We start from the raw sequence: 9271 nt of genomic DNA on the forward strand, positions 1-9271 counted from the left end.
ATTAAAATTACTGTTCTATTCGATTTAGTTTGGTTGGATTATTTTTCTGTTTTTTCGGTTTGGTTTTTTTATTTTTACTAGCAAAGGCCACACTTTGTGTGCCTAGGGGTGGGTTGGAAAAACCGAAAACCGAAAAAAACCGACAACCGAACCGAACCGAGACCGAAAAAAACCGAACCGAAAAAAAAACCAAACCGAATTTGATGAACCGAACCGAACCGAATTTGGTTGGTTCGGTTTCGGTTTTTGAGATATGAAAACCGGACTGGACCGAACCGAACCGAAATATGAAAATCAAATAAAAATACTCAAAACCTGCTGGAATGAAGATTCGAACCCCTTCCGTCTAGGTTGGGGATAGCTCCTTCAAGCCAACTTGACAGTAGGCTTTGTATTGCTATAATTGTACCAGCATAATATTTATAGGTATTCTAATCTTTAATGTTTTATAAAATTTATAAAGCTTACAAACCCTAGCAGCCGTCACTCCTTCACCTTTTCATTCTCAAACACACACTCTCTCTCTATCTCTCCCATCCGCTGCTCTTCCTCTCTGCTTCCTCAGTTGATCTCTCCCTCATTCTTCTCTTCCTCCCTTCAACTCTCCTTCCTCTCTTCCTCTCTCCAACCTGCCAAGTCCATGGTTGTAACATGGACTTACCTTTTCAAAGGATTACCACAAGAGGTATAGGGTTTGTGATGAATTTATTTGACAATGCCCATTTTTTCCCTCTCCAAATCGTATGCCTCTTATCTCTCTGCTCCTCGTCTAATATTCCTTGCTTTCTCCATAAACTTTCGATCTCTGCTTTTCAAATACAAGCCAAATAGTTTTTTAATCTGGGATTCATATGGAGGTCGCACGGTCCAGACATCCATCTTTGTTCCTCTGGATTTCTTTAATAGTAAGTATTCAATTTCTTCCTTTTTTTTTCTGTTTCTTGTTTAATTCTTTGAGTGCTGAAAATGGTAGTTTTTATTTTTTATGTATTGATTAAAAGTTTTTATTTCTTTGGTTTGTTGACTATGCTATGTGAATTTATTTGTTGACTATGCTTTGTGAATTTTTGAAGAAAAATTGGCTGATGTTGTTCTTGAATTTATGTGGTAAAGATCTTTGGTCTTTGGATCTATACTCTTTATTAAACCCTTGGATCTCGTCTGTTTGGTTGTGTTCGGACAGGTGCTCGTGGCCGGATGTTACAATCGGCGAGGCGTCGATTGGTTGATGGCGAGGGTTTGTGCTAGTAGGGATGCTCGGCGGCGGATGCTGCAGTAGAACCCTAGGTTTTCTTTTGTTGTATTTTATGGCTTGGGCCTCTGTATTGTTTGTTGGATCTATTGGGCTAGTTTGGCAGGTCCTCTTTTGGGCTAGATTACTAATATCCAGATATTAAAAAATAATAATAATAATAATAATAATAATGAAAAAAACCGAACCGGACCGAAACCAAACCGAAAAAAACCGAAACCGAAAAAAATCGAACCGAAAAAAACCGAAATTTTTTTGAACCGAACCGAAATTTCGGTTTGGTTTCGGTTTTGGCAAAAAACCGAACCGTTTCAAACCGAACCCAGCCCTATGTGTGCCGAAAAATATTTTTTTTTTGTTTTTTAAATATTTGCTTTCTAGGTTTTTTATGAGATGAGTTATTTGTTTTTAACAGGTTTGCAAGCATCCTAACAAAATAGGGTTTGTAAGTTAGGAAAGAGAGAGAATGAGATTAGAGGGTATTGATAAAGTGACACAATTGTGAGGTTTTTTTAAGAAAAAGTAAAAACTTGTTTGTACAAAATTACTTCAATGCCCACATTGTTTTTTTTCTAATATCTTCTTTTAGTTTTGTATTAAAGGGTATACTAGTAATTTTATTAGTTTTTTTTGTTGACAAATAGTGTTTTATTAATATGTAGTTTAGATTAAAGAGTATAGTAGTTATTTTATTAGATTTTGATTGACAAACCGTGTTTTATTAGTATGTAGTTTAAATAAAACATGAAACTCATAAGGGACTCAGCTCGCGAGGGGTGTTGGGCCTTAGCATGCAAGGCAAAAACCTTTGAGAACATTAACGAGCCCGCGAGGATCCCAACTTCATCCCTCCTCCTCCTACTAATTCCAGCTTGGTGGCAGGTGTAGATGAAAGTGCACCCAAAAAAGCATCCATTGGTGTACTTGCAACATCAACGACTAAATATAGAAAGAAAAAAATTGAAACTTAGAAAACCCAAAAATGCACACATTGGTGTTCTTGCAACACCCAGAAAAAGCACCCAAGTAAAATCAATAGTATTAAATATTTTTTAGAAAAAAAAAATGAAACTTAGAAAACCACTATAAATTTGACTGCAACGCCGTCACCACGAAATTAACAAAATATTATGAATTTACAAACAAATTTACCACTTTAATTGGTGTCCCAAAGAAAGCTTTTGACATTTGCTAGCTAATCTTTGGCTTAGGTCATATACATTTAGAATAACCTTGTGATCCTCCTACAACTGAATTAATACTTCAAGTCAATAACTGCATTACAAAGTTTGTAATACAAACCAAGAAAGGAAGTCAACGAAATGAAACACTAAAAAACAATTTTATGACAGGCCCCTGAAATTGACTCACCTTATCAAGACGATCTTGAAATTGAAAATCAATGTAGTCCTTAAAAATGAGTGTCGCAAATCAATGTGGTCTTCTCATCACAGTTTTGTCAAAAATTCTGTTATGTGTTGATGTTACATATAACTACGTCTCTCAAACCTAAACAAATATTGACATGTGAATTAAATATATTTAAATAAAAAATAACAATTTCTATTTTTGTATAATTAAAAGCTTGAAGAAAAAAAAAAAAGGAAAAAAACCCCTCCCACCTGAGCACAACCACGCTGTTGAAGTTTTGGTTTAAGTTTTCTTGTATTACTGATAATGTGAATGTACAAGGATACACATATATAAAAGAAAAGAAAAGAAAAACCAGTTACATCCAACGGTCCTTAAGCTAAACCCTAGATACCAGCTATACTCCTTAATTGAAATAGATTACACCAAACACTAGATATCAGCCATACTCCTTAATTGAAGGAAACCAACTACAAGACTAAAAAGAGATTTACACATAATCTGTCAGGAAACACAGAAGGTGGGGGGGGTAAACAGATTGTTTTTCATGCCATATTTTCGGATTTTTACCACCTATCACTTCTAAAAGTTGTTACTCACTGTTTTTAAGTGTTTTTATTGTGTTTTGAAGTGTTTTTATGTCATATAACAGAAAAAGAAAGAAAAAAATCGAAAAAGTTTTGAAAAACCGAAAAAGAGTCGTTTTTAGAGTTGTTTTGTTTTGTTTGTGTGTATCTTAGGGTACCTTCCAACATAATGATGAGGATTTGGTTTTTAATTGCATGACTATTAAAGAAAGTTACAAACATGGGTGGAAGTTTGATATACTCTTTGGTTTATGCTTGGTTGTTGTTAACGTTTACGAATTCACATGTAATCGCAAAGGAAAAAAAAAATCAGTTTTTGTAACATGCTTGAAGGAAGGAACTCAAACTAACGCTACAACCCTGAGAGACTTGAGCCTAAACTTTATTTGGAGAGTTATTAATTTGTGATTTCTTGTTTTCTAAAGTCGTTGCATGATCTCATTATTCTTTGCTTGGTTGCTACTTAGAATGCATTTTATCACTTTAGTTCCAAATACTAGAACTCATGCCCGTTTCATTCAAAACTTAAAATTGAGTGCATAACATATAACAAGATGAAGTTGTTTAGTAGTTACCACTAGAGCCAAAAAGCCTTCATCCCATGCATTTGTTTTGTAGGTTTAACCCCTTTGAGCCTTATTTAGCCTATTTTCGTTGTTAACCACTGTTGGAAATATGCCCTGAAAGTCAATCTTTGGAAGAAACCTTTCAGGACAAATAAATCGATGTATAGATGAATCTTATACATCTATTGGCAAAGATACTAATTAGGACTATCTCAATAAACGATATATGCCCTAAATAGTGTATCCATGGACAATGGATCGATTGAAGAAGTAATCTAATGATGTTAGACTACAGAGACCTTCTTCACATAACCAAATGTCCAAAAAGGTTCCTGGTCATTGGATTGTCGGAGGGATACTGACAATGCTTAGACCGGTACATACTGTGTCTGCTTCAAATGGAAGGATGGAAAGTCTCATCCCATTCGTGTTGTGACACTAAGACAAGTATGTAGGTGCTCATTAAGGGAATGAGTTCACTGAACACAATCGAACGAGAGTACTTGCATGGAGGTCTACTCACATGTCAAGCAAGTAACTCTAATGGTTGGAATAATGTAAGTAGTCCTTTGACCTGAGGCATCGTCGTTGTCTTGTGGTTAAGTACTTGATCTTTGATTATGTCAAAAGTCACTCTATCAGAATGTCAACGGCATCGTTGGGGTTAAGCCACTTAGTCATGAAGGCAAGTGTATGCGCAACAAGGAATCTCTAATCCTCGATAAGAGAGGAAGAATACTCTAAGATATGATTCGGGAATCTTCGGCCGAAGTATCGAGCGTAATAAAGGAAAGCGTTCCTATACGACTCAATTGAATCATATAAGAAGGAATAATCACATTAGGGGTTTGACATAATATATCCATACCCTAATGGTGTGATTGAGAGTATTGTTTTAAAGAAGGATTGAATTACATTGTAATTCCCACTGAATAGGTTCTCCGAATAAACTTCTACATTAGCTTGGGTAGCTATGACATATGGTTAGATGTCACTCATAGCTTGTGAGTTCTTCTAGATGATTAAATGTAGTCATCAAAGAAGAAAGGTGAATTAAAATGAAGTTTTAATTCACTAAGTGATTGAATTAAATATAATCAATTGGATTGATGCCAATCACCTCACTGCCTTGCTAATTAGAACCTAAAAGATTGTTCACCAATACACTATTGTAGTGAGTAATTAATGGATGATGGAAACAATTAATTGGATTAATTAAGTGTTGTGATTAATTTAGAAAGTCTAAAGAAATCATAAAAGCGATAAAGATCGTTTTGGGCTTAAAGAAACGTTCGGGTTTAATTGGGCCCATTGGGCCTAAACCCATTGGGCTTTTATTCAAGCATTGGATGACTTGAAATAATAAAAGCCCAAAGCCCAAACCAAACACTAAAGGGCCGGCCATTTTAGGTGTGGAAAGGGTGAGATATTTAGTCAAGTTGTTGGCTAGGTTTCTTTTGTCTATATAAGGAACTTTATAGTGATATTTTCCTTAGGGTTTTTGTGTGGTTAAAACAACAAAGAGGCAAAAGAATATCTCTCTAAGAACTACACAAAGGCCGGCCACCTTGGGGTGATTTTACTAACATATCTTTCACCCTTTGGTTATTCCTTCATCCTTCTCACTACACTAGTGGGTGAGGATCTTTAGAAGTTTCCTACTTTGGAAACTTGAAGAGAACCTAGGAGCACTCATTCTATCAAAGTGGAGGAGGCAAGGAGGGAAGCTAGGCTCAAGGAGTTCAAGGAACAAAGGGCTTGGAGGTGGTCCATCCTTGGTCTCAAGTCTAGATCAAGAGGTATAAGACTAAACCTTCACTTTGTTCTTTTCTCTAAATTTTTATTTGATGCATTATATATAAACCTATGAACCTTGAAGGGGATTTGCATGACTATAGCTTTGATAATTTGTTATAAATGCTTCCGCTACTTTCGTATATTAAATTTGATTTGTATATGCATGATAGTCATTATGAAATCCCATACATGAATCTCATAGATTTCCCTTCAAGTGGTATCAGAGCCAAAGGTTTATGTATAATGTGTCCTTTTGGATTTTATGCATATGGGTATTAATGTTATGTATGACATATTATTGTTTCATTCAAAGTATGTTTATCTTTTGTTTTTCAATAGTTGAAAAATGTTAGTCAAAAGTTGAGAAAGATATGTATGCAAAAGTGTTTTGTATGCATGAATGAAAAATGAGTTTAGAACTAGTTTGACATATTATTTCTTCATTTAAAAGTATGTTTGTCTTTTGTTTTTCAATGGTTGAAAAATGTAAATCAAGAGTTGAAAAGATGTGCATGTAAAAGTTGTTTTGTATGCATGAATGAAGAATAAGTCATGAACAAAATTTGGGGTTTTTTGTTCTTTATGGTTGGCACGGTTTTGGGGGTGGTTTTGGGTTGTGTTTGTGTTTTATTGTAAACCACTCACACATCCTTTTAAAGCTTAAAAAAGGGGTTCTTGTCACTTTTGTTTTTGGGTTTGAAAAATCACCAAGAATATACAAATCTTAAAAATGTGTTCATGGTTTTGTTCTTGGTGTTCATAGTTAGGTTTTGGGTGAAAATGGTTTTATTTGGTTTTCATGCATGGTTTTATGGTTTTGGATGATGTTCTTACCATCCATAACTATATTAAAACTTATAAAACCCTAGACTTGACTAGGAGGATTTCCATCACCCATCTCACCTAAGTTTTAATGGCAAAACCAAGTGACAAGCAAAATTTAATTTTTTCTACATAATGTGGCTTTTGATGCATGTTGTGTAAGAGTGTGTAAGAAACCTCCCATCCCCTTAATGTGGCCGGCCTCTCTAGTGGATTTATCCACTTGTGGGGCTATTTTGTAATTTTTGAAAAGTTGATATTTACTTTGAAATATTTACGGTTTTACCCCTAACTTTTCATATTTGCATTTAGGCCCCTACTAACTAGAAAGTTAAAATATTTGATTTTAATTTTGTTAGTTGTTTAAACTCATAATACTATTATGCCCATATGCACTAAATCTAAATGTTTATGTTGCATTCCATTATGATTATTTAAATGTGTTTAAGTAGTTATAAAATGGGTGACTATGGACTTATGCCTTAAACGATAATTGAGCTATGAGATAAGGCGCTAAAATCAAATTGTTTGAACCTTGGGAATGTGTTTTAATTACTGTTTAATTGGACCTTGTCACGTTTGACATTAATCTATCTCTCCCCTTTTAGTATATGTAATTTATAGGAATTTGTACAAATCGGTTTGTAATTCTTATTACTTCTTAATCTCTATTCGTTAGTTGATTCCCTCTAGTGCTAGACTAGAGTTTCTTTAACTATTGGTAAGGAGACATAACTAAAAGAGGGTTTTGACATGAGATTAAAGATTAAATGGGTCCAATGCCTTAATTAACAATGAATGATTGTCTTTCATTTCTAATGGCTCAATGAAAATGTTTTAATTGGATTGATAAGCACGTAATTAAATTGACACAACCTCCCCGAGTTTATATTCAACAATGTTGGCTCGTTGTTGCAATAACCTAATAAGTCCATGGTCATCCAAGAGCCTAAGATAACTATAAAGTCCAATTTCAAAGGAATGCAAAAACCTTAGTAGTAGTAGTTACTTCCAATATTTGAAAAATTCGTTTTTGATATTGATTTGTTTTTCTCAAAACAAATAGTGGGAGTATCATACGCTACTAAACTGTAATGAAAACAATTAGTAGTTATACATATCTCCAATATTTTGAAAAATGTTTTGATATTGATTTGTTTTATGAAAACGAATAGTGGGGATATCTTATGCTACTAATTTCATTAACTTTGGACTAGTAGTTATAATAGGACATTATTTATTTGATTGTGATTAAATAAATAAAATTGATGAGACCTTAAAATCCCTCTACCAAACAATATTAAGTTGTAAGCGTAAGAGTGCTTTGAACACTTTTTCGTGGCCTTCCACCGTGGTAGGCTCCAAGCGTTTATGACTTGTACACCGCCTTCACCCTATAATGGGGAAGTGACAAAGTGCATGCTTATATTCAGGAGGAGTTTATTTAAAACATTTGATGAGGTTAAGGTAGGCAACGAGTGTGGCCAGCATCGTATAATCGTGAGGTCATGCTTGAACCCCTATCTAAACAGAAATGGTGGGAAAGAACTTAACTAAGAGAAATGGTGCCAACATCGTATAATCGTGAGGCATTGTTCTCTAGAGGCCAAATAGATGGGTAATCACAAGAGGTTGTTGTGAATGGGTAAGTGTACCCTCTCATTATTATTTTTGCTAGCCAACATCGTATAATCGTGAGGTGGGCTTGGTAATAGTGAGTCTCCCATAACCCGCTAGGAGCTTTCTTTGAAATCTCCCGGATTCCATCATGAGGGATATGGAATTTGCCAAAAATGGTGGGTGGTGTCATTCGGTTTAAAGACCCGAATCGTTTGACTTAATCAAACAATCAATCTAATTATTTTATTTGTTTATGTATTTAGATATGGTTGGAAGCACACTCGCGAAAATACTCGACAAACATTGCCTAGAGGGGCACAATTTCCCATCATGGTACCGTAATGTCAAGATTCTCCTAACATTGGAGAAGATTGTTTACGTACTAGACAAGGCTCCACCTCACATACCTCTTAGCCCTGAGGCTACTGAGGATGAACGTGCTAAGTATGACAAGCACGTTGAGGATGATATACAAGCCAAGTGCTATTTGTTGGCTTCCATGAATGAGGAGCTACAGAGACAGCACGAGGGCATGGACAGTGCATTTTCCATAATACTCCATCTTACGGAGTTATATGGTGAAGGGACGCGCAACCGTCGCTTTAGCACTGTCTGTGAGCTTGTAAAGACCAAGATGGTCAAGGGGGCTCCAGTACATCAACATGTACTAAAGATGATAGGATTCATTGAACAATTGGAGAACCTTGGTACTCCACTTGACGGGGAATTGGCCCAGGACTTCGTATTGGCTTCTCTTTCTGATTCATTTGCGCAGTTCGTAATGAACTACAATATGAATAAGATGGATAGTTCTCTCTCTGAGTTACTAAATATGTTAGTAACTGCCGAGAAGACTATGAAGAAAGAGAATGTTGTAGGGACTGCTGCAGTAGCCTACAATAAGCCATCCTCTTCCAAGGCCATGCCGCAAGGCAAAGGCAAAGGGAAGGAGAAGAAGTCACCCACTCCTAAGCCAAAAGGAGGAGTGAGGAAAAAGAAGGCAAATGAGCCCAAAGGGACTTGCCACCACTGTGGAAAGGAGGGGCATTGGAGGAGGAATTGCAGGTTATACCTTGCAACTCTTAAGGACAAGCCACAAGGTATGGTTTATGTTCTTATCTTCAATTCTAAATGTTAGATCTTCTAAATATTTATATGTGATATAAAGGGCTAATCACTTGTATAATTGTATATAGGTGGAGGAGCCAAGTAGAAGAAGAACAAGCAAGGAAAATATGGTGAAGGGTTCGGCCACT

General features: G+C 35.6%; 1 long non-coding RNA gene across 1 annotated transcript; it reads left to right on the top strand.

Annotated features, from left to right (window-relative positions):
• The first annotated feature begins 546 nt into the window (after positions 1-546).
• On the top strand, positions 547-1374 carry LOC114819847 (uncharacterized). Its single transcript, XR_003767146.2, has 2 exons — positions 547-905; positions 1184-1374. It is a non-coding gene; the product is annotated as an uncharacterized lncRNA (long non-coding RNA).
• The last annotated feature ends 7897 nt before the right edge of the window (positions 1375-9271 follow it).

This window comes from Malus domestica, chromosome 11 (genome assembly GCF_042453785.1).
Source record: "Malus domestica chromosome 11, GDT2T_hap1".
NCBI classification, from domain to species: domain Eukaryota; kingdom Viridiplantae; phylum Streptophyta; class Magnoliopsida; order Rosales; family Rosaceae; genus Malus; species Malus domestica.